The sequence below is a fragment of the Ambystoma mexicanum genome, chromosome 8 (genome assembly GCF_040938575.1).
Source record: "Ambystoma mexicanum isolate Mex_15411 chromosome 8, UKY_AmexF1_1, whole genome shotgun sequence".
Lineage (NCBI taxonomy): Eukaryota > Metazoa > Chordata > Amphibia > Caudata > Ambystomatidae > Ambystoma > Ambystoma mexicanum.
The window spans coordinates 731090506-731108161 of NC_090929.1; the positions used below are offsets into that span (position 1 = coordinate 731090506).

Consider the following 17656-nt stretch of genomic DNA (forward strand, 5'->3'; position numbering starts at 1 on the left):
TTATATATCTCGCCTGATCGAGCGCTGATCGAGCGATGAGCGTGGTATCATGTTGCAAGTGGCTGCATGGCTTAGCTTACTAAATGCAAATGCATAAGAGTAATATTCTTAGCATTACTCGAGCCTACGGCCACACCACACTGAATGCGCCCGATCTCGTCTGATCTCGGAAGCTAAGCAGTGTCGGGCCTAGTTAGTACCTGGATGGGAGACCGCCTGGGAATACCAGGTGCTGTAGGCTTTTTTGTGCTCCAAGTTCAGGAAGTGAGCCATTTCTCAATTGCCTTTCAAAACTGCAAGGTCTAGCCGACTAGATGCTTAAAAGTACAAAACTCACTAGGTCCAGAGCCTACGGCCACACCACACTGAATGCGCCCGATCTCGTCTGATCTCGGAAGCTAAGCAGTGTCGGGCCTAGTTAGTACCTGGATGGGAGACCGCCTGGGAATACCAGGTGCTGTAGGCTTTTTTGTGCTCCAAGTTCAGGAAGTGAGCCATTTCTCAATTGCCTTTCAAAACTGCAAGGTCTAGCCGACTAGATGCTTAAAAGTACAAAACTCACTAGGACCAGAGCCTACGGCCACACCACACTGAATGCGCCCGATCTCGTCTGATCTCGGAAGCAAAGCAGTGTCGGGCCTAGTTAGTACCTGGATGGGAGACCGCCTGGGAATACCAGGTGCTGTAGGCTTTTTTGTGCTCCAAGTTCAGGAAGTGAGCCATTTCTCAATTGCCTTTCAAAACTGCAAGGTCTAGCCGACTAGATGCTTAAAAGTACAAAACTCACTAGGCCCTGAGCCTACGGCCACACCACACTGAATGCGCCCGATCTCGTTTGATCTCGGAAGCTAAGCAGTGTCGGGCCTAGTTAGTACCTGGATGGGAGACCGCCTGGGAATACCAGGTGCTGTAGGCTATTTTGTGCTCCATGATTAGTAATTGCACAACTTCTCAATTACTTTTCAAATTTGGTATGTTTCCAAAATAATTTTATCCCGTTTTATAGCGGAAATGTTGGACAACATTATGAGGGCTGGAGCTACCTATTTACATATAATTAGCATACAGGTAGTGTGTTCATGGGTAATAAATCGACTTTCACATGTAATGCAGTACAGAGAATATTGAGTCCTTCAAGAGGCATGAAAGAAAGCCGTTATTGTGTTGATTGTTCTCTCCACCTCCCTGCAACAGAAACAGGATGGATGGATTAAAGTTATCCTACCAGACATAGGAGTCCTGAATGGGCCCACCAGTCTTATATATCTCGCCTGATCGAGCGCTGATCGAGCGATGAGCGTGGTATCATGTTGCAAGTGGCTGCATGGCTTAGCTTACTAAATGCAAATGCATAAGAGTAATATTCTTAGCATTTCTAGAGCCTACGGCCACACCACACTGAATGCGCCCGATCTCGTCTGATCTCGGAAGCTAAGCAGTGTCGGGCCTAGTTAGTACCTGGATGGGAGACCGCCTGGGAATACCAGGTGCTGTAGGCTTTTTTGTGCTCCAAGTTCAGGAAGTGAGCCATTTCTCAATTGCCTTTCAAAACTGCAAGGTCTAGCCGACTAGATGCTTAAAAGTACAAAACTCACTAGGCCCAGAGCCTACGGCCACACCACACTGAATGCGCCCGATCTCGTCTGATCTCGGAAGCTAAGCAGTGTCGGGCCTAGTTAGTACCTGGATGGGAGACCACCTGGGAATACCAGGTGCTGTAGGCTTTTTTGTGCTCCAAGTTCAGGAAGTGAGCCATTTCTCAATTGCCTTTCAAAACTGCAAGGTCTAGCCGACTAGATGCTTAAAAGTACAAAACTCACTAGGACCAGAGCCTACGGCCACACCACACTGAATGCGCCCGATCTCGTCTGATCTCGGAAGCTAAGCAGTGTCGGGCCTAGTTAGTACCTGGATGGGAGACCGCCTGGGAATACCAGGTGCTGTAGGCTTTTTTGTGCTCCAAGTTCAGGAAGTGAGCCATTTCTCAATTGCCTTTCAAAACTGCAAGGTCTAGCCGACTAGATGCTTAAAAGTACAAAACTCACTAGGCCCAGAGCCTACGGCCACACCACACTGAATGCGCCCGATCTCGTCTGATCTCGGAAGCTAAGCAGTGTCGGGCCTAGTTAGTACCTGGATGGGAGACCGCCTGGGAATACCAGGTGCTGTAGGCTATTTTGTGCTCCATGATTAGTAATTGCACAACTTCTCAATTACTTTTCAAATTTGGTATGTTTCCAAAATAATTTTATCCCGTTTTATAGCGGAAATGTTGGACAACATTATGAGGGCTGGAGCTACCTATTTACATATAATTAGCATACAGGTAGTGTGTTCATGGGTAATAAATCGACTTTCACATGTAATGCAGTACAGAGAATATTGAGTCCTTCAAGAGGCATGAAAGAAAGCCGTTATTGTGTTGATTGTTCTCTCCACCTCCCTGCAACAGAAACAGGAAGGATGGATTAAAGTTATCCTACCAGACATAGGAGTCCTGAATGGGCCCACCAGTCTTATATATCTCGCCTGATCGAGCGCTGATCGAGCGATGAGCGTGGTATCATGTTGCAAGTGGCTGCATGGCTTAGCTTACTAAATGCAAATGCATAAGAGTAATATTCTTAGCATTCCTAGAGCCTACGGCCACACCACACTGAATGCGCCCGATCTCGTCTGATCTCGGAAGCTAAGCAGTGTCGGGCCTAGTTAGTACCTGGATGGGAGACTGCCTGGGAATACCAGGTGCTGTAGGCTTTTTTGTGCTCCAAGTTCAGGAAGTGAGCCATTTCTCAATTGCCTTTCAAAACTGCAAGGTCTAGCCGACTAGATGCTTAAAAGTACAAAACTCACTAGGCCCAGAGCCTACGGCCACACCACACTGAATGCGCCCCATCTCGTCTGATCTCGGAAGCTAAGCAGTGTTGGGCCTAGTTAGTACCTGGATGGGAGACCGCCTGGGAATACCAGGTGCTGTAGGCTATTTTGTGCTCCATGATTAGTAATTGCGCAACTTCTCAATTACTTTTCAAATTTGGTATGTTTCCAAAATAATTTTATCCCGTTTTATAGCGGAAATGTTGGACAACATTATGAGGGCTGGAGCTACCTATTTACATATAATTAGCATACAGGTAGTGTGTTCATGGGTAATAAATCGACTTTCACATGTAATGCAGTACAGAGAATATTGAGTCCTTCAAGAGGCATGAAAGAAAGCCGTTATTGTGTTGATTGTTCTCTCCACCTCCCTGCAACAGAAACAGGATGGATGGATTAAAGTTATCCTACCAGACATAGGAGTCCTGAATGGGCCCACCAGTCTTATATATCTCGCCTGATCGAGCGCTGATCGAGCGATGAGCGTGGTATCATGTTGCAAGTGGCTGCATGGCTTAGCTTACTAAATGCAAATGCATAAGAGTAATATTCTTAGCATTACTCGAGCCTACGGCCACACCACACTGAATGCGCCCGATCTCGTCTGATCTCGGAAGCTAAGCAGTGTCGGGCCTAGTTAGTACCTGGATGGGAGACCGCCTGGGAATACCAGGTGCTGTAGGCTTTTTTGTGCTCCAAGTTCAGGAAGTGAGCCATTTCTCAATTGCCTTTCAAAACTGCAAGGTCTAGCCGACTAGATGCTTAAAAGTACAAAACTCACTAGGCCCAGAGCCTACGGCCACACCACACTGAATGCGCCCGATCTTGTCTGATCTCGGAAGCTAAGCAGTGTCGGGCCTAGTTAGTACCTGGATGGGAGACCGCCTGGGAATACCAGGTGCTGTAGGCTTTTTTGTGCTCCAAGTTCAGGAAGTGAGCCATTTCTCAATTGCCTTTCAAAACTGCAAGGTCTAGCCGACTAGATGCTTAAAAGTACAAAACTCACTAGGCCCAGAGCCTACGGCCACACCACACTGAATGCGCCCGATCTCGTCTGATCTCGGAAGCTAAGCAGTGTCGGGCCTAGTTAGTACCTGGATGGGAGACCGCCTGGGAATACCAGGTGCTGTAGGCTTTTTTGTGCTCCAAGTTCAGGAAGTGAGCCATTTCTCAATTGCCTTTCAAAACTGCAAGGTCTAGCCGACTAGATGCTTAAAAGTACAAAACTCACTAGGACCAGAGCCTACGGCCACACCACACTGAATGCGCCCGATCTCGTCTGATCTCGGAAGCTAAGCAGTGTCGGGCCTAGTTAGTACCTGGATGGGAGACCGCCTGGGAATACCAGGTGCTGTAGGCTTTTTTGTGCTCCAAGTTCAGGAAGTGAGCCATTTCTCAATTGCCTTTCAAAACTGCAAGGTCTAGCCAACTAGATGCTTAAAAGTACAAAACTCACTAGGCCCAGAGCCTACGGCCACACCACACTGAATGCGCCCAATCTCGGAAGCTAAGCAGTGTCGGGCCTAGTTAGTACCTGGATGGGAGACCGCCTGGGAATACCAGGTGCTGTAGGCTATTTTGTGCTCCATGATTTGTAATTGCACAACTTCTCAATTACTTTTCAAATTTGGTATGTTTCCAAAATAATTTTATCCCGTTTTATAGCGGAAATGTTGGACAACATTATGAGGGCTGGAGCTACCTATTTACATATAATTAGCATACAGGTAGTGTGTTCATGGGTAATAAATCGACTTTCACATGTAATGCAGTACAGAGAATATTGAGTCCTTCAAGAGGCATGAAAGAAAGCCGTTATTGTGTTGATTGTTCTCTCCACCTCCCTGCAACAGAAACAGGATGGATGGATTAAAGTTATCCTACCAGACATAGGAGTCCTGAATGGGCCCACCAGTCTTATATATCTCGCCTGATCGAGCGCTGATCGAGCGATGAGCGTGGTATCATGTTGCAAGTGGCTGCATGGCTTAGCTTACTAAATGCAAATGCATAAGAGTAATATTCTTAGCATTTCTAGAGCCTACGGCCACACCACACTGAATGCGCCCGATCTCGTCTGATCTCGGAAGCTAAGCAGTGTCGGGACTAGTTAGTACCTGGATGGGAGACCGCCTGGGAATACCAGGTGCTGTAGGCTTTTTTGTGCTCCAAGTTCAGGAAGTGAGCCATTTCTCAATTGCCTTTCAAAACTGCAAGGTCTAGCCGACTAGATGCTTAAAAGTACAAAACTCACTAGGCCCAGAGCCTACGGCCACACCACACTGAATGCGCCCGATCTCGTCTGATCTCGGAAGCTAAGCAGTGTCGGGCCTAGTTAGTACCTGGATGGGAGACCACCTGGGAATACCAGGTGCTGTAGGCTTTTTTGTGCTCCAAGTTCAGGAAGTGAGCCATTTCTCAATTGCCTTTCAAAACTGCAAGGTCTAGCCGACTAGATGCTTAAAAGTACAAAACTCACTAGGACCAGAGCCTACGGCCACACCACACTGAATGTGCCCGATCTCGTCTGATCTCGGAAGCTAAGCAGTGTCGGGCCTAGTTAGTACCTGGATGGGAGACCGCCTGGGAATACCAGGTGCTGTAGGCTTTTTTGTGCTCCAAGTTCAGGAAGTGAGCCATTTCTCAATTGCCTTTCAAAACTGCAAGGTCTAGCCGACTAGATGCTTAAAAGTACAAAACTCACTAGGCCCAGAGCCTACGGCCACACCACACTGAATGCGCCCGATCTCGTCTGATCTCGGAAGCTAAGCAGTGTCGGGCCTAGTTAGTACCTGGATGGGAGACCGCCTGGGAATACCAGGTGCTGTAGGCTATTTTGTGCTCCATGATTAGTAATTGCACAACTTCTCAATTACTTTTCAAATTTGGTATGTTTCCAAAATAATTTTATCCCGTTTTATAGCGGAAATGTTGGACAACATTATGAGGGCTGGAGCTACCTATTTACATATAATTAGCATACAGGTAGTGTGTTCATGGGTAATAAATCGACTTTCACATGTAATGCAGTACAGAGAATATTGAGTCCTTCAAGAGGCATGAAAGAAAGCCGTTATTGTGTTGATTGTTCTCTCCACCTCCCTGCAACAGAAACAGGAAGGATGGATTAAAGTTATCCTACCAGACATAGGAGTCCTGAATGGGCCCACCAGTCTTATATATCTCGCCTGATCGAGCGCTGATCGAGCGATGAGCGTGGTATCATGTTGCAAGTGGCTGCATGGCTTAGCTTACTAAATGCAAATGCATAAGAGTAATATTCTTAGCATTCCTAGACCCTACGGCCACACCACACTGAATGCGCCCGATCTCGTCTGATCTCGGAAGCTAAGCAGTGTCGGGCCTAGTTAGTACCTGGATGGGAGACTGCCTGGGAATACCAGGTGCTGTAGGCTTTTTTGTGCTCCAAGTTCAGGAAGTGAGCCATTTCTCAATTGCCTTTCAAAACTGCAAGGTCTAGCCGACTAGATGCTTAAAAGTACAAAACTCACTAGGCCCAGAGCCTACGGCCACACCACACTGAATGCGCCCGATCTCGTCTGATCTCGGAAGCTAAGCAGTGTTGGGCCTAGTTAGTACCTGGATGGGAGACCGCCTGGGAATACCAGGTGCTGTAGGCTATTTTGTGCTCCATGATTAGTAATTGCGCAACTTCTCAATTACTTTTCAAATTTGGTATGTTTCCAAAATAATTTTATCCCGTTTTATAGCGGAAATGTTGGACAACATTATGAGGGCTGGAGCTACCTATTTACATATAATTAGCATACAGGTAGTGTGTTCATGGGTAATAAATCGACTTTCACATGTAATGCAGTACAGAGAATATTGAGTCCTTCAAGAGGCATGAAAGAAAGCCGTTATTGTGTTGATTGTTCTCTCCACCTCCCTGCAACAGAAACAGGATGGATGGATTAAAGTTATCCTACCAGACATAGGAGTCCTGAATGGGCCCACCAGTCTTATATATCTCGCCTGATCGAGCGCTGATCGAGCGATGAGCGTGGTATCATGTTGCAAGTGGCTGCATGGCTTAGCTTACTAAATGCAAATGCATAAGAGTAATATTCTTAGCATTACTCGAGCCTACGGCCACACCACACTGAATGCGCCCGATCTCGGAAGCTAAGCAGTGTCGGGCCTAGTTAGTACCTGGATGGGAGACCGCCTGGGAATACCAGGTGCTGTAGGCTTTTTTGTGCTCCAAGTTCAGGAAGTGAGCCATTTCTCAATTGCCTTTCAAAACTGCAAGGTCTAGCCGACTAGATGCTTAAAAGTACAAAACTCACTAGGCCCAGAGCCTACGGCCACACCACACTGAATGCGCCCGATCTTGTCTGATCTCGGAAGCTAAGCAGTGTCGGGCCTAGTTAGTACCTGGATGGGAGACCGCCTGGGAATACCAGGTGCTGTAGGCTTTTTTGTGCTCCAAGTTCAGGAAGTGAGCCATTTCTCAATTGCCTTTCAAAACTGCAAGGTCTAGCCGACTAGATGCTTAAAAGTACAAAACTCACTAGGCCCAGAGCCTACGGCCACACCACACTGAATGCGCCCGATCTCGTCTGATCTCGGAAGCTAAGCAGTGTCGGGCCTAGTTAGTACCTGGATGGGAGACCGCCTGGGAATACCAGGTGCTGTAGGCTTTTTTGTGCTCCAAGTTCAGGAAGTGAGCCATTTCTCAATTGCCTTTCAAAACTGCAAGGTCTAGCCGACTAGATGCTTAAAAGTACAAAACTCACTAGGACCAGAGCCTACGGCCACACCACACTGAATGCGCCCGATCTCGTCTGATCTCGGAAGCTAAGCAGTGTCGGGCCTAGTTAGTACCTGGATGGGAGACCGCCTGGGAATACCAGGTGCTGTAGGCTTTTTTGTGCTCCAAGTTCAGGAAGTGAGCCATTTCTCAATTGCCTTTCAAAACTGCAAGGTCTAGCCAACTAGATGCTTAAAAGTACAAAACTCACTAGGCCCAGAGCCTACGGCCACACCACACTGAATGCGCCCAATCTCGGAAGCTAAGCAGTGTCGGGCCTAGTTAGTACCTGGATGGGAGACCGCCTGGGAATACCAGGTGCTGTAGGCTATTTTGTGCTCCATGATTTGTAATTGCACAACTTCTCAATTACTTTTCAAATTTGGTATGTTTCCAAAATAATTTTATCCCGTTTTATAGCGGAAATGTTGGACAACATTATGAGGGCTGGAGCTACCTATTTACATATAATTAGCATACAGGTAGTGTGTTCATGGGTAATAAATCGACTTTCACATGTAATGCAGTACAGAGAATATTGAGTCCTTCAAGAGGCATGAAAGAAAGCCGTTATTGTGTTGATTGTTCTCTCCACCTCCCTGCAACAGAAACAGGATGGATGGATTAAAGTTATCCTACCAGACATAGGAGTCCTGAATGGGCCCACCAGTCTTATATATCTCGCCTGATCGAGCGCTGATCGAGCGATGAGCGTGGTATCATGTTGCAAGTGGCTGCATGGCTTAGCTTACTAAATGCAAATGCATAAGAGTAATATTCTTAGCATTACTAGAGCCTACGGCCACACCACACTGAATGCGCCCGATCTCGTCTGATCTCGGAAGCTAAGCAGTGTCTGGCCTAGTTAGTACCTGGATGGGAGACTGCCTGGGAATACCAGGTGCTGTAGGCTTTTTTGTGCTCCAAGTTCAGGAAGTGAGCCATTTCTCAATTGCCTTTCAAAACTGCAAGGTCTAGCCGACTAGATGCTTAAAAGTACAAAACTCACTAGGCCCAGAGCCTACGGCCACACCACACTGAATGCGCCCGATCTCGTCTGATCTCGGAAGCTAAGCAGTGTCGGGCCTAGTTAGTACCTGGATGGGAGACCGCCTGGGAATACCAGGTGCTGTAGGCTATTTTGTGCTCCATGATTAGTAATTGCGCAACTTCTCAATTACTTTTCAAATTTGGTATGTTTCCAAAATAATTTTATCCCGTTTTATAGCGGAAATGTTGGACAACATTATGAGGGCTGGAGCTACCTATTTACATATAATTAGCATACAGGTAGTGTGTTCATGGGTAATAAATCGACTTTCACATGTAATGCAGTACAGAGAATATTGAGTCCTTCAAGAGGCATGAAAGAAAGCCGTTATTGTGTTGATTGTTCTCTCCACCTCCCTGCAACAGAAACAGGATGGATGGATTAAAGTTATCCTACCAGACATAGGAGTCCTGAATGGGCCCACCAGTCTTATATATCTCGCCTGATCGAGCGCTGATCGAGCGATGAGCGTGGTATCATGTTGCAAGTGGCTGCATGGCTTAGCTTACTAAATGCAAATGCATAAGAGTAATATTCTTAGCATTACTCGAGCCTACGGCCACACCACACTGAATGCGCCCGATCTCGTCTGATCTCCGAAGCTAAGCAGTGTCGGGCCTAGTTAGTACCTGGATGGGAGACCGCCTGGGAATACCAGGTGCTGTAGGCTTTTTTGTGCTCCAAGTTCAGGAAGTGAGCCATTTCTCAATTGCCTTTCAAAACTGCAAGGTCTAGCCGACTAGATGCTTAAAAGTACAAAACTCACTAGGTCCAGAGCCTACGGCCACACCACACTGAATGCGCCCGATCTCGTCTGATCTCAGAAGCTAAGCAGTGTCGGGCCTAGTTAGTACCTGGATGGGAGACCGCCTGGGAATACCAGGTGCTGTAGGCTTTTTTGTGCTCCAAGTTCAGGAAGTGAGCCATTTCTCAATTGCCTTTCAAAACTGCAAGGTCTAGCCGACTAGATGCTTAAAAGTACAAAACTCACTAGGACCAGAGCCTACGGCCACACCACACTGAATGCGCCCGATCTCGTCTGATCTCGGAAGCTAAGCAGTGTCGGGCCTAGTTAGTACCTGGATGGGAGACCGCCTGGGAATACCAGGTGCTGTAGGCTTTTTTGTGCTCCAAGTTCAGGAAGTGAGCCATTTCTCAATTGCCTTTCAAAACTGCAAGGTCTAGCCAACTAGATGCTTAAAAGTACAAAACTCACTAGGCCCAGAGCCTACGGCCACACCACACTGAATGCGCCCAATCTCGGAAGCTAAGCAGTGTCGGGCCTAGTTAGTACCTGGATGGGAGACCGCCTGGGAATACCAGGTGCTGTAGGCTATTTTGTGCTCCATGATTTGTAATTGCACAACTTCTCAATTACTTTTCAAATTTGGTATGTTTCCAAAATAATTTTATCCCGTTTTATAGCGGAAATGTTGGACAACATTATGAGGGCTGGAGCTACCTATTTACATATAATTAGCATACAGGTAGTGTGTTCATGGGTAATAAATCGACTTTCACATGTAATGCAGTACAGAGAATATTGAGTCCTTCAAGAGGCATGAAAGAAAGCCGTTATTGTGTTGATTGTTCTCTCCACCTCCCTGCAACAGAAACAGGATGGATGGATTAAAGTTATCCTACCAGACATAGGAGTCCTGAATGGGCCCACCAGTCTTATATATCTCGCCTGATCGAGCGCTGATCGAGCGATGAGCGTGGTATCATGTTGCAAGTGGCTGCATGGCTTAGCTTACTAAATGCAAATGCATAAGAGTAATATTCTTAGCATTTCTAGAGCCTACGGCCACACCACACTGAATGCGCCCGATCTCGTCTGATCTCGGAAGCTAAGCAGTGTCGGGACTAGTTAGTACCTGGATGGGAGACCGCCTGGGAATACCAGGTGCTGTAGGCTTTTTTGTGCTCCAAGTTCAGGAAGTGAGCCATTTCTCAATTGCCTTTCAAAACTGCAAGGTCTAGCCGACTAGATGCTTAAAAGTACAAAACTCACTAGGCCCAGAGCCTACGGCCACACCACACTGAATGCGCCCGATCTCGTCTGATCTCGGAAGCTAAGCAGTGTCGGGCCTAGTTAGTACCTGGATGGGAGACCACCTGGGAATACCAGGTGCTGTAGGCTTTTTTGTGCTCCAAGTTCAGGAAGTGAGCCATTTCTCAATTGCCTTTCAAAACTGCAAGGTCTAGCCGACTAGATGCTTAAAAGTACAAAACTCACTAGGACCAGAGCCTACGGCCACACCACACTGAATGTGCCCGATCTCGTCTGATCTCGGAAGCTAAGCAGTGTCGGGCCTAGTTAGTACCTGGATGGGAGACCGCCTGGGAATACCAGGTGCTGTAGGCTTTTTTGTGCTCCAAGTTCAGGAAGTGAGCCATTTCTCAATTGCCTTTCAAAACTGCAAGGTCTAGCCGACTAGATGCTTAAAAGTACAAAACTCACTAGGCCCAGAGCCTACGGCCACACCACACTGAATGCGCCCGATCTCGTCTGATCTCGGAAGCTAAGCAGTGTCGGGCCTAGTTAGTACCTGGATGGGAGACCGCCTGGGAATACCAGGTGCTGTAGGCTATTTTGTGCTCCATGATTAGTAATTGCACAACTTCTCAATTACTTTTCAAATTTGGTATGTTTCCAAAATAATTTTATCCCGTTTTATAGCGGAAATGTTGGACAACATTATGAGGGCTGGAGCTACCTATTTACATATAATTAGCATACAGGTAGTGTGTTCATGGGTAATAAATCGACTTTCACATGTAATGCAGTACAGAGAATATTGAGTCCTTCAAGAGGCATGAAAGAAAGCCGTTATTGTGTTGATTGTTCTCTCCACCTCCCTGCAACAGAAACAGGAAGGATGGATTAAAGTTATCCTACCAGACATAGGAGTCCTGAATGGGCCCACCAGTCTTATATATCTCGCCTGATCGAGCGCTGATCGAGCGATGAGCGTGGTATCATGTTGCAAGTGGCTGCATGGCTTAGCTTACTAAATGCAAATGCATAAGAGTAATATTCTTAGCATTCCTAGACCCTACGGCCACACCACACTGAATGCGCCCGATCTCGTCTGATCTCGGAAGCTAAGCAGTGTCGGGCCTAGTTAGTACCTGGATGGGAGACTGCCTGGGAATACCAGGTGCTGTAGGCTTTTTTGTGCTCCAAGTTCAGGAAGTGAGCCATTTCTCAATTGCCTTTCAAAACTGCAAGGTCTAGCCGACTAGATGCTTAAAAGTACAAAACTCACTAGGCCCAGAGCCTACGGCCACACCACACTGAATGCGCCCGATCTCGTCTGATCTCGGAAGCTAAGCAGTGTTGGGCCTAGTTAGTACCTGGATGGGAGACCGCCTGGGAATACCAGGTGCTGTAGGCTATTTTGTGCTCCATGATTAGTAATTGCGCAACTTCTCAATTACTTTTCAAATTTGGTATGTTTCCAAAATAATTTTATCCCGTTTTATAGCGGAAATGTTGGACAACATTATGAGGGCTGGAGCTACCTATTTACATATAATTAGCATACAGGTAGTGTGTTCATGGGTAATAAATCGACTTTCACATGTAATGCAGTACAGAGAATATTGAGTCCTTCAAGAGGCATGAAAGAAAGCCGTTATTGTGTTGATTGTTCTCTCCACCTCCCTGCAACAGAAACAGGATGGATGGATTAAAGTTATCCTACCAGACATAGGAGTCCTGAATGGGCCCACCAGTCTTATATATCTCGCCTGATCGAGCGCTGATCGAGCGATGAGCGTGGTATCATGTTGCAAGTGGCTGCATGGCTTAGCTTACTAAATGCAAATGCATAAGAGTAATATTCTTAGCATTACTCGAGCCTACGGCCACACCACACTGAATGCGCCCGATCTCGTCTGATCTCGGAAGCTAAGCAGTGTCGGGCCTAGTTAGTACCTGGATGGGAGACCGCCTGGGAATACCAGGTGCTGTAGGCTTTTTTGTGCTCCAAGTTCAGGAAGTGAGCCATTTCTCAATTGCCTTTCAAAACTGCAAGGTCTAGCCGACTAGATGCTTAAAAGTACAAAACTCACTAGGCCCAGAGCCTACGGCCACACCACACTGAATGCGCCCGATCTTGTCTGATCTCGGAAGCTAAGCAGTGTCGGGCCTAGTTAGTACCTGGATGGGAGACCGCCTGGGAATACCAGGTGCTGTAGGCTTTTTTGTGCTCCAAGTTCAGGAAGTGAGCCATTTCTCAATTGCCTTTCAAAACTGCAAGGTCTAGCCGACTAGATGCTTAAAAGTACAAAACTCACTAGGCCCAGAGCCTACGGCCACACCACACTGAATGCGCCCGATCTCGTCTGATCTCGGAAGCTAAGCAGTGTCGGGCCTAGTTAGTACCTGGATGGGAGACCGCCTGGGAATACCAGGTGCTGTAGGCTTTTTTGTGCTCCAAGTTCAGGAAGTGAGCCATTTCTCAATTGCCTTTCAAAACTGCAAGGTCTAGCCGACTAGATGCTTAAAAGTACAAAACTCACTAGGACCAGAGCCTACGGCCACACCACACTGAATGCGCCCGATCTCGTCTGATCTCGGAAGCTGAGCAGTGTCGGGCCTAGTTAGTACCTGGATGGGAGACCGCCTGGGAATACCAGGTGCTGTAGGCTTTTTTGTGCTCCAAGTTCAGGAAGTGAGCCATTTCTCAATTGCCTTTCAAAACTGCAAGGTCTAGCCAACTAGATGCTTAAAAGTACAAAACTCACTAGGCCCAGAGCCTACGGCCACACCACACTGAATGCGCCCAATCTCGGAAGCTAAGCAGTGTCGGGCCTAGTTAGTACCTGGATGGGAGACCGCCTGGGAATACCAGGTGCTGTAGGCTATTTTGTGCTCCATGATTTGTAATTGCACAACTTCTCAATTACTTTTCAAATTTGGTATGTTTCCAAAATAATTTTATCCCGTTTTATAGCGGAAATGTTGGACAACATTATGAGGGCTGGAGCTACCTATTTACATATAATTAGCATACAGGTAGTGTGTTCATGGGTAATAAATCGACTTTCACATGTAATGCAGTACAGAGAATATTGAGTCCTTCAAGAGGCATGAAAGAAAGCCGTTATTGTGTTGATTGTTCTCTCCACCTCCCTGCAACAGAAACAGGATGGATGGATTAAAGTTATCCTACCAGACATAGGAGTCCTGAATGGGCCCACCAGTCTTATATATCTCGCCTGATCGAGCGCTGATCGAGCGATGAGCGTGGTATCATGTTGCAAGTGGCTGCATGGCTTAGCTTACTAAATGCAAATGCATAAGAGTAATATTCTTAGCATTACTAGAGCCTACGGCCACACCACACTGAATGCGCCCGATCTCGTCTGATCTCGGAAGCTAAGCAGTGTCTGGCCTAGTTAGTACCTGGATGGGAGACTGCCTGGGAATACCAGGTGCTGTAGGCTTTTTTGTGCTCCAAGTTCAGGAAGTGAGCCATTTCTCAATTGCCTTTCAAAACTGCAAGGTCTAGCCGACTAGATGCTTAAAAGTACAAAACTCACTAGGCCCAGAGCCTACGGCCACACCACACTGAATGCGCCCGATCTCGTCTGATCTCGGAAGCTAAGCAGTGTCGGGCCTAGTTAGTACCTGGATGGGAGACCGCCTGGGAATACCAGGTGCTGTAGGCTATTTTGTGCTCCATGATTAGTAATTGCGCAACTTCTCAATTACTTTTCAAATTTGGTATGTTTCCAAAATAATTTTATCCCGTTTTATAGCGGAAATGTTGGACAACATTATGAGGGCTGGAGCTACCTATTTACATATAATTAGCATACAGGTAGTGTGTTCATGGGTAATAAATCGACTTTCACATGTAATGCAGTACAGAGAATATTGAGTCCTTCAAGAGGCATGAAAGAAAGCCGTTATTGTGTTGATTGTTCTCTCCACCTCCCTGCAACAGAAACAGGATGGATGGATTAAAGTTATCCTACCAGACATAGGAGTCCTGAATGGGCCCACCAGTCTTATATATCTCGCCTGATCGAGCGCTGATCGAGCGATGAGCGTGGTATCATGTTGCAAGTGGCTGCATGGCTTAGCTTACTAAATGCAAATGCATAAGAGTAATATTCTTAGCATTACTCGAGCCTACGGCCACACCACACTGAATGCGCCCGATCTCGTCTGATCTCCGAAGCTAAGCAGTGTCGGGCCTAGTTAGTACCTGGATGGGAGACCGCCTGGGAATACCAGGTGCTGTAGGCTTTTTTGTGCTCCAAGTTCAGGAAGTGAGCCATTTCTCAATTGCCTTTCAAAACTGCAAGGTCTAGCCGACTAGATGCTTAAAAGTACAAAACTCACTAGGTCCAGAGCCTACGGCCACACCACACTGAATGCGCCCGATCTCGTCTGATCTCAGAAGCTAAGCAGTGTCGGGCCTAGTTAGTACCTGGATGGGAGACCGCCTGGGAATACCAGGTGCTGTAGGCTTTTTTGTGCTCCAAGTTCAGGAAGTGAGCCATTTCTCAATTGCCTTTCAAAACTGCAAGGTCTAGCCGACTAGATGCTTAAAAGTACAAAACTCACTAGGCCCAGAGCCTACGGCCACACCACACTGAATGCGCCCGATCTCGTCTGATCTCGGAAGCTAAGCAGTGTCGGGCCTAGTTAGTACCTGGATGGGATTCCGCCTGGGAATACCAGGTGCTGTAGGCTTTTTTGTGCTCCAAGTTCAGGAAGTGAGCCATTTCTCAATTGCCTTTCAAAACTGCAAGGTCTAGCCGACTAGATGCTTAAAAGTACAAAACTCACTAGGACCAGAGCCTACGGCCACACCACACTGAATGCGCCCGATCTCGTCTGATCTCGGAAGCTAAGCAGTGTCGGGCCTAGTTAGTACCTGGATGGGAGACCGCCTGGGAATACCAGGTGCTGTAGGCTTTTTTGTGCTCCAAGTTCAGGAAGTGAGCCATTTCTCAATTGCCTTTCAAAACTGCAAGGTCTAGCCGACTAGATGCTTAAAAGTACAAAACTCACTAGGCCCAGAGCCTACGGCCACACCACACTGAATGCGCCCGATCTCGTCTGATCTCGGAAGCTAAGCAGTGTCGGGCCTAGTTAGTACCTGGATGGGAGACCGCCTGGGAATACCAGGTGCTGTAGGCTTTTTTGTGCTCCAAGTTCAGGAAGTGAGCCATTTCTCAATTGCCTTTCAAAACTGCAAGGTCTAGCCGACTAGATGCTTAAAAGTACAAAACTCACTAGGACCAGAGCCTACGGCCACACCACACTGAATGCGCCCGATCTCGTCTGATCTCGGAAGCTAAGCAGTGTCGGGCCTAGTTAGTACCTGGATGGGAGACCGCCTGGGAATACCAGGTGCTGTAGGCTTTTTTGTGCTCCAAGTTCAGGAAGTGAGCCATTTCTCAATTGCCTTTCAAAACTGCAAGGTCTAGCCGACTAGATGCTTAAAAGTACAAAACTCACTAGGCCCAGAGCCTACGGCCACACCACACTGAATGCGCCCGATCTCGTCTGATCTCGGAAGCTAAGCAGTGTCGGGCCTAGTTAGTACCTGGATGGGAGACCGCCTGGGAATACCAGGTGCTGTAGGCTATTTTGTGCTCCATGATTAGTAATTGCACAACTTCTCAATTACTTTTCAAATTTGGTATGTTTCCAAAATAATTTTATCCCGTTTTATAGCGGAAATGTTGGACAACATTATGAGGGCTGGAGCTACCTATTTACATATAATTAGCATACAGGTAGTGTGTTCATGGGTAATAAATCGACTTTCACATGTAATGCAGTACAGAGAATATTGAGTCCTTCAAGAGGCATGAAAGAAAGCCGTTATTGTGTTGATTGTTCTCTCCACCTCCCTGCAACAGAAACAGGATGGATGGATTAAAGTTATCCTACCAGACATAGGAGTCCTGAATGGGCCCACCAGTCTTATATATCTCGCCTGATCGAGCGCTGATCGAGCGATGAGCGTGGTATCATGTTGCAAGTGGCTGCATGGCTTAGCTTACTAAATGCAAATGCATAAGAGTAATATTCTTAGCATTACTCGAGCCTACGGCCACACCACACTGAATGCGTCTGATCTCGGAAGCTAAGCAGTGTCGGGCCTAGTTAGTACCTGGATGGGAGACCGCCTGGGAATACCAGGTGCTGTAGGCTTTTTTGTGCTCCAAGTTCAGGAAGTGAGCCATTTCTCAATTGCCTTTCAAAACTGCAAGGTCTAGCCGACTAGATGCTTAAAAGTACAAAACTCACTAGGTCCAGAGCCTACGGCCACACCACACTGAATGCGCCTGATCTCGTCTGATCTCGGAAGCTAAGCAGTGTCGGGCCTAGTTAGTACCTGGATGGGAGACCGCCTGGGAATACCAGGTGCTGTAGGCTTTTTTGTGCTCCAAGTTCAGGAAGTGAGCCATTTCTCAATTGCCTTTCAAAACTGCAAGGTCTAGCCGACTAGATGCTTAAAAGTACAAAACTCACTAGGACCAGAGCCTACGGCCACACCACACTGAATGCGCCCGATCTCGTCTGATCTCGGAAGCAAAGCAGTGTCGGGCCTAGTTAGTACCTGGATGGGAGACCGCCTGGGAATACCAGGTGCTGTAGGCTTTTTTGTGCTCCAAGTTCAGGAAGTGAGCCATTTCTCAATTGCCTTTCAAAACTGCAAGGTCTAGCCGATTAGATGCTTAAAAGTACAAAACTCACTAGGCCCTGAGCCTACGGCCACACCACACTGAATGCGCCCGATCTCGTTTGCTCTCGGAAGCTAAGCAGTGTCGGGCCTAGTTAGTACCTGGATGGGAGACCGCCTGGGAATACCAGGTGCTGTAGGCTATTTTGTGCTCCATGATTAGTAATTGCACAACTTCTCAATTACTTTTCAAATTTGGTATGTTTCCAAAATAATTTTATCCCGTTTTAT

General features: G+C 47.1%; 50 non-coding genes and 6 pseudogenes across 50 annotated transcripts; all 56 read left to right on the forward strand.

The window, feature by feature from the left end:
* The first annotated feature begins 122 nt into the window (after nt 1-122).
* Nucleotides 123-241, forward strand: LOC138475503 (5S ribosomal RNA). Its single transcript, XR_011269642.1, has one exon. It is a non-coding gene; the product is annotated as a 5S ribosomal RNA (ribosomal RNA).
* A 106-nt stretch (nt 242-347) lies between these two features.
* On the forward strand, nt 348-466 carry LOC138475504 (5S ribosomal RNA). The gene has a single exon (XR_011269643.1). It is a non-coding gene; the product is annotated as a 5S ribosomal RNA (ribosomal RNA).
* Nucleotides 467-572: 106 nt separating this feature from the next.
* On the forward strand, nt 573-691 carry LOC138478020 (5S ribosomal RNA). Its single transcript, XR_011271926.1, has one exon. It is a non-coding gene; the product is annotated as a 5S ribosomal RNA (ribosomal RNA).
* A 106-nt stretch (nt 692-797) lies between these two features.
* On the forward strand, nt 798-916 carry LOC138477781 (5S ribosomal RNA). Its single transcript, XR_011271708.1, has one exon. It is a non-coding gene; the product is annotated as a 5S ribosomal RNA (ribosomal RNA).
* A 464-nt stretch (nt 917-1380) lies between these two features.
* On the forward strand, nt 1381-1499 carry LOC138475505 (5S ribosomal RNA). Its single transcript, XR_011269644.1, has one exon. It is a non-coding gene; the product is annotated as a 5S ribosomal RNA (ribosomal RNA).
* Nucleotides 1500-1605: 106 nt separating this feature from the next.
* LOC138476735 (5S ribosomal RNA) lies at nt 1606-1724 on the forward strand. The gene has a single exon (XR_011270759.1). It is a non-coding gene; the product is annotated as a 5S ribosomal RNA (ribosomal RNA).
* A 106-nt stretch (nt 1725-1830) lies between these two features.
* On the forward strand, nt 1831-1949 carry LOC138475506 (5S ribosomal RNA). The gene has a single exon (XR_011269645.1). It is a non-coding gene; the product is annotated as a 5S ribosomal RNA (ribosomal RNA).
* Nucleotides 1950-2055: 106 nt separating this feature from the next.
* LOC138475508 (5S ribosomal RNA) lies at nt 2056-2174 on the forward strand. The gene has a single exon (XR_011269646.1). It is a non-coding gene; the product is annotated as a 5S ribosomal RNA (ribosomal RNA).
* Nucleotides 2175-2638: 464 nt separating this feature from the next.
* On the forward strand, nt 2639-2757 carry LOC138478344 (5S ribosomal RNA). The gene has a single exon (XR_011272220.1). It is a non-coding gene; the product is annotated as a 5S ribosomal RNA (ribosomal RNA).
* Nucleotides 2758-2863: 106 nt separating this feature from the next.
* Nucleotides 2864-2982, forward strand: LOC138479754 (5S ribosomal RNA). Its single transcript, XR_011273499.1, has one exon. It is a non-coding gene; the product is annotated as a 5S ribosomal RNA (ribosomal RNA).
* A 464-nt stretch (nt 2983-3446) lies between these two features.
* Nucleotides 3447-3565, forward strand: LOC138475510 (5S ribosomal RNA). Its single transcript, XR_011269648.1, has one exon. It is a non-coding gene; the product is annotated as a 5S ribosomal RNA (ribosomal RNA).
* A 106-nt stretch (nt 3566-3671) lies between these two features.
* LOC138478825 (5S ribosomal RNA) lies at nt 3672-3790 on the forward strand. Its single transcript, XR_011272656.1, has one exon. It is a non-coding gene; the product is annotated as a 5S ribosomal RNA (ribosomal RNA).
* A 106-nt stretch (nt 3791-3896) lies between these two features.
* On the forward strand, nt 3897-4015 carry LOC138475511 (5S ribosomal RNA). The gene has a single exon (XR_011269649.1). It is a non-coding gene; the product is annotated as a 5S ribosomal RNA (ribosomal RNA).
* A 106-nt stretch (nt 4016-4121) lies between these two features.
* Nucleotides 4122-4240, forward strand: LOC138475512 (5S ribosomal RNA). The gene has a single exon (XR_011269650.1). It is a non-coding gene; the product is annotated as a 5S ribosomal RNA (ribosomal RNA).
* A 106-nt stretch (nt 4241-4346) lies between these two features.
* Nucleotides 4347-4455, forward strand: LOC138474384 (5S ribosomal RNA; annotated as a pseudogene).
* Nucleotides 4456-4919: 464 nt separating this feature from the next.
* LOC138479735 (5S ribosomal RNA) lies at nt 4920-5038 on the forward strand. Its single transcript, XR_011273482.1, has one exon. It is a non-coding gene; the product is annotated as a 5S ribosomal RNA (ribosomal RNA).
* A 106-nt stretch (nt 5039-5144) lies between these two features.
* On the forward strand, nt 5145-5263 carry LOC138476747 (5S ribosomal RNA). Its single transcript, XR_011270770.1, has one exon. It is a non-coding gene; the product is annotated as a 5S ribosomal RNA (ribosomal RNA).
* A 106-nt stretch (nt 5264-5369) lies between these two features.
* Nucleotides 5370-5488, forward strand: LOC138477917 (5S ribosomal RNA). The gene has a single exon (XR_011271832.1). It is a non-coding gene; the product is annotated as a 5S ribosomal RNA (ribosomal RNA).
* A 106-nt stretch (nt 5489-5594) lies between these two features.
* On the forward strand, nt 5595-5713 carry LOC138475513 (5S ribosomal RNA). Its single transcript, XR_011269651.1, has one exon. It is a non-coding gene; the product is annotated as a 5S ribosomal RNA (ribosomal RNA).
* A 464-nt stretch (nt 5714-6177) lies between these two features.
* On the forward strand, nt 6178-6296 carry LOC138479897 (5S ribosomal RNA). The gene has a single exon (XR_011273629.1). It is a non-coding gene; the product is annotated as a 5S ribosomal RNA (ribosomal RNA).
* A 106-nt stretch (nt 6297-6402) lies between these two features.
* LOC138475703 (5S ribosomal RNA) lies at nt 6403-6521 on the forward strand. Its single transcript, XR_011269824.1, has one exon. It is a non-coding gene; the product is annotated as a 5S ribosomal RNA (ribosomal RNA).
* Nucleotides 6522-6985: 464 nt separating this feature from the next.
* LOC138473986 (5S ribosomal RNA) lies at nt 6986-7094 on the forward strand (annotated as a pseudogene).
* Nucleotides 7095-7200: 106 nt separating this feature from the next.
* Nucleotides 7201-7319, forward strand: LOC138478827 (5S ribosomal RNA). The gene has a single exon (XR_011272657.1). It is a non-coding gene; the product is annotated as a 5S ribosomal RNA (ribosomal RNA).
* Nucleotides 7320-7425: 106 nt separating this feature from the next.
* On the forward strand, nt 7426-7544 carry LOC138475514 (5S ribosomal RNA). Its single transcript, XR_011269652.1, has one exon. It is a non-coding gene; the product is annotated as a 5S ribosomal RNA (ribosomal RNA).
* A 106-nt stretch (nt 7545-7650) lies between these two features.
* Nucleotides 7651-7769, forward strand: LOC138475515 (5S ribosomal RNA). Its single transcript, XR_011269653.1, has one exon. It is a non-coding gene; the product is annotated as a 5S ribosomal RNA (ribosomal RNA).
* Nucleotides 7770-7875: 106 nt separating this feature from the next.
* LOC138474386 (5S ribosomal RNA) lies at nt 7876-7984 on the forward strand (annotated as a pseudogene).
* Nucleotides 7985-8448: 464 nt separating this feature from the next.
* Nucleotides 8449-8567, forward strand: LOC138480143 (5S ribosomal RNA). Its single transcript, XR_011273853.1, has one exon. It is a non-coding gene; the product is annotated as a 5S ribosomal RNA (ribosomal RNA).
* A 106-nt stretch (nt 8568-8673) lies between these two features.
* Nucleotides 8674-8792, forward strand: LOC138475516 (5S ribosomal RNA). Its single transcript, XR_011269654.1, has one exon. It is a non-coding gene; the product is annotated as a 5S ribosomal RNA (ribosomal RNA).
* Nucleotides 8793-9256: 464 nt separating this feature from the next.
* LOC138479430 (5S ribosomal RNA) lies at nt 9257-9375 on the forward strand. Its single transcript, XR_011273206.1, has one exon. It is a non-coding gene; the product is annotated as a 5S ribosomal RNA (ribosomal RNA).
* A 106-nt stretch (nt 9376-9481) lies between these two features.
* On the forward strand, nt 9482-9600 carry LOC138478981 (5S ribosomal RNA). The gene has a single exon (XR_011272797.1). It is a non-coding gene; the product is annotated as a 5S ribosomal RNA (ribosomal RNA).
* Nucleotides 9601-9706: 106 nt separating this feature from the next.
* On the forward strand, nt 9707-9825 carry LOC138475517 (5S ribosomal RNA). The gene has a single exon (XR_011269655.1). It is a non-coding gene; the product is annotated as a 5S ribosomal RNA (ribosomal RNA).
* Nucleotides 9826-9931: 106 nt separating this feature from the next.
* Nucleotides 9932-10040, forward strand: LOC138474387 (5S ribosomal RNA; annotated as a pseudogene).
* A 464-nt stretch (nt 10041-10504) lies between these two features.
* On the forward strand, nt 10505-10623 carry LOC138479736 (5S ribosomal RNA). The gene has a single exon (XR_011273483.1). It is a non-coding gene; the product is annotated as a 5S ribosomal RNA (ribosomal RNA).
* A 106-nt stretch (nt 10624-10729) lies between these two features.
* On the forward strand, nt 10730-10848 carry LOC138476759 (5S ribosomal RNA). Its single transcript, XR_011270781.1, has one exon. It is a non-coding gene; the product is annotated as a 5S ribosomal RNA (ribosomal RNA).
* Nucleotides 10849-10954: 106 nt separating this feature from the next.
* Nucleotides 10955-11073, forward strand: LOC138477918 (5S ribosomal RNA). Its single transcript, XR_011271833.1, has one exon. It is a non-coding gene; the product is annotated as a 5S ribosomal RNA (ribosomal RNA).
* A 106-nt stretch (nt 11074-11179) lies between these two features.
* Nucleotides 11180-11298, forward strand: LOC138475519 (5S ribosomal RNA). Its single transcript, XR_011269656.1, has one exon. It is a non-coding gene; the product is annotated as a 5S ribosomal RNA (ribosomal RNA).
* A 464-nt stretch (nt 11299-11762) lies between these two features.
* Nucleotides 11763-11881, forward strand: LOC138479898 (5S ribosomal RNA). The gene has a single exon (XR_011273630.1). It is a non-coding gene; the product is annotated as a 5S ribosomal RNA (ribosomal RNA).
* A 106-nt stretch (nt 11882-11987) lies between these two features.
* LOC138475715 (5S ribosomal RNA) lies at nt 11988-12106 on the forward strand. The gene has a single exon (XR_011269835.1). It is a non-coding gene; the product is annotated as a 5S ribosomal RNA (ribosomal RNA).
* Nucleotides 12107-12570: 464 nt separating this feature from the next.
* LOC138475520 (5S ribosomal RNA) lies at nt 12571-12689 on the forward strand. The gene has a single exon (XR_011269657.1). It is a non-coding gene; the product is annotated as a 5S ribosomal RNA (ribosomal RNA).
* Nucleotides 12690-12795: 106 nt separating this feature from the next.
* LOC138478828 (5S ribosomal RNA) lies at nt 12796-12914 on the forward strand. Its single transcript, XR_011272658.1, has one exon. It is a non-coding gene; the product is annotated as a 5S ribosomal RNA (ribosomal RNA).
* Nucleotides 12915-13020: 106 nt separating this feature from the next.
* LOC138475522 (5S ribosomal RNA) lies at nt 13021-13139 on the forward strand. The gene has a single exon (XR_011269659.1). It is a non-coding gene; the product is annotated as a 5S ribosomal RNA (ribosomal RNA).
* A 106-nt stretch (nt 13140-13245) lies between these two features.
* On the forward strand, nt 13246-13364 carry LOC138479247 (5S ribosomal RNA). Its single transcript, XR_011273039.1, has one exon. It is a non-coding gene; the product is annotated as a 5S ribosomal RNA (ribosomal RNA).
* A 106-nt stretch (nt 13365-13470) lies between these two features.
* Nucleotides 13471-13579, forward strand: LOC138474388 (5S ribosomal RNA; annotated as a pseudogene).
* Nucleotides 13580-14043: 464 nt separating this feature from the next.
* LOC138480144 (5S ribosomal RNA) lies at nt 14044-14162 on the forward strand. The gene has a single exon (XR_011273854.1). It is a non-coding gene; the product is annotated as a 5S ribosomal RNA (ribosomal RNA).
* Nucleotides 14163-14268: 106 nt separating this feature from the next.
* LOC138475523 (5S ribosomal RNA) lies at nt 14269-14387 on the forward strand. Its single transcript, XR_011269660.1, has one exon. It is a non-coding gene; the product is annotated as a 5S ribosomal RNA (ribosomal RNA).
* A 464-nt stretch (nt 14388-14851) lies between these two features.
* On the forward strand, nt 14852-14970 carry LOC138479432 (5S ribosomal RNA). Its single transcript, XR_011273207.1, has one exon. It is a non-coding gene; the product is annotated as a 5S ribosomal RNA (ribosomal RNA).
* Nucleotides 14971-15076: 106 nt separating this feature from the next.
* Nucleotides 15077-15195, forward strand: LOC138478982 (5S ribosomal RNA). Its single transcript, XR_011272798.1, has one exon. It is a non-coding gene; the product is annotated as a 5S ribosomal RNA (ribosomal RNA).
* Nucleotides 15196-15301: 106 nt separating this feature from the next.
* LOC138479092 (5S ribosomal RNA) lies at nt 15302-15420 on the forward strand. Its single transcript, XR_011272898.1, has one exon. It is a non-coding gene; the product is annotated as a 5S ribosomal RNA (ribosomal RNA).
* A 106-nt stretch (nt 15421-15526) lies between these two features.
* On the forward strand, nt 15527-15645 carry LOC138475524 (5S ribosomal RNA). Its single transcript, XR_011269661.1, has one exon. It is a non-coding gene; the product is annotated as a 5S ribosomal RNA (ribosomal RNA).
* Nucleotides 15646-15751: 106 nt separating this feature from the next.
* On the forward strand, nt 15752-15870 carry LOC138475525 (5S ribosomal RNA). Its single transcript, XR_011269662.1, has one exon. It is a non-coding gene; the product is annotated as a 5S ribosomal RNA (ribosomal RNA).
* Nucleotides 15871-15976: 106 nt separating this feature from the next.
* Nucleotides 15977-16095, forward strand: LOC138475526 (5S ribosomal RNA). Its single transcript, XR_011269663.1, has one exon. It is a non-coding gene; the product is annotated as a 5S ribosomal RNA (ribosomal RNA).
* A 106-nt stretch (nt 16096-16201) lies between these two features.
* Nucleotides 16202-16320, forward strand: LOC138475527 (5S ribosomal RNA). The gene has a single exon (XR_011269664.1). It is a non-coding gene; the product is annotated as a 5S ribosomal RNA (ribosomal RNA).
* A 464-nt stretch (nt 16321-16784) lies between these two features.
* Nucleotides 16785-16893, forward strand: LOC138474518 (5S ribosomal RNA; annotated as a pseudogene).
* A 106-nt stretch (nt 16894-16999) lies between these two features.
* LOC138478048 (5S ribosomal RNA) lies at nt 17000-17118 on the forward strand. The gene has a single exon (XR_011271951.1). It is a non-coding gene; the product is annotated as a 5S ribosomal RNA (ribosomal RNA).
* A 106-nt stretch (nt 17119-17224) lies between these two features.
* Nucleotides 17225-17343, forward strand: LOC138478022 (5S ribosomal RNA). Its single transcript, XR_011271927.1, has one exon. It is a non-coding gene; the product is annotated as a 5S ribosomal RNA (ribosomal RNA).
* Nucleotides 17344-17449: 106 nt separating this feature from the next.
* Nucleotides 17450-17568, forward strand: LOC138479138 (5S ribosomal RNA). The gene has a single exon (XR_011272940.1). It is a non-coding gene; the product is annotated as a 5S ribosomal RNA (ribosomal RNA).
* Nucleotides 17569-17656: the final 88 nt, after the last annotated feature.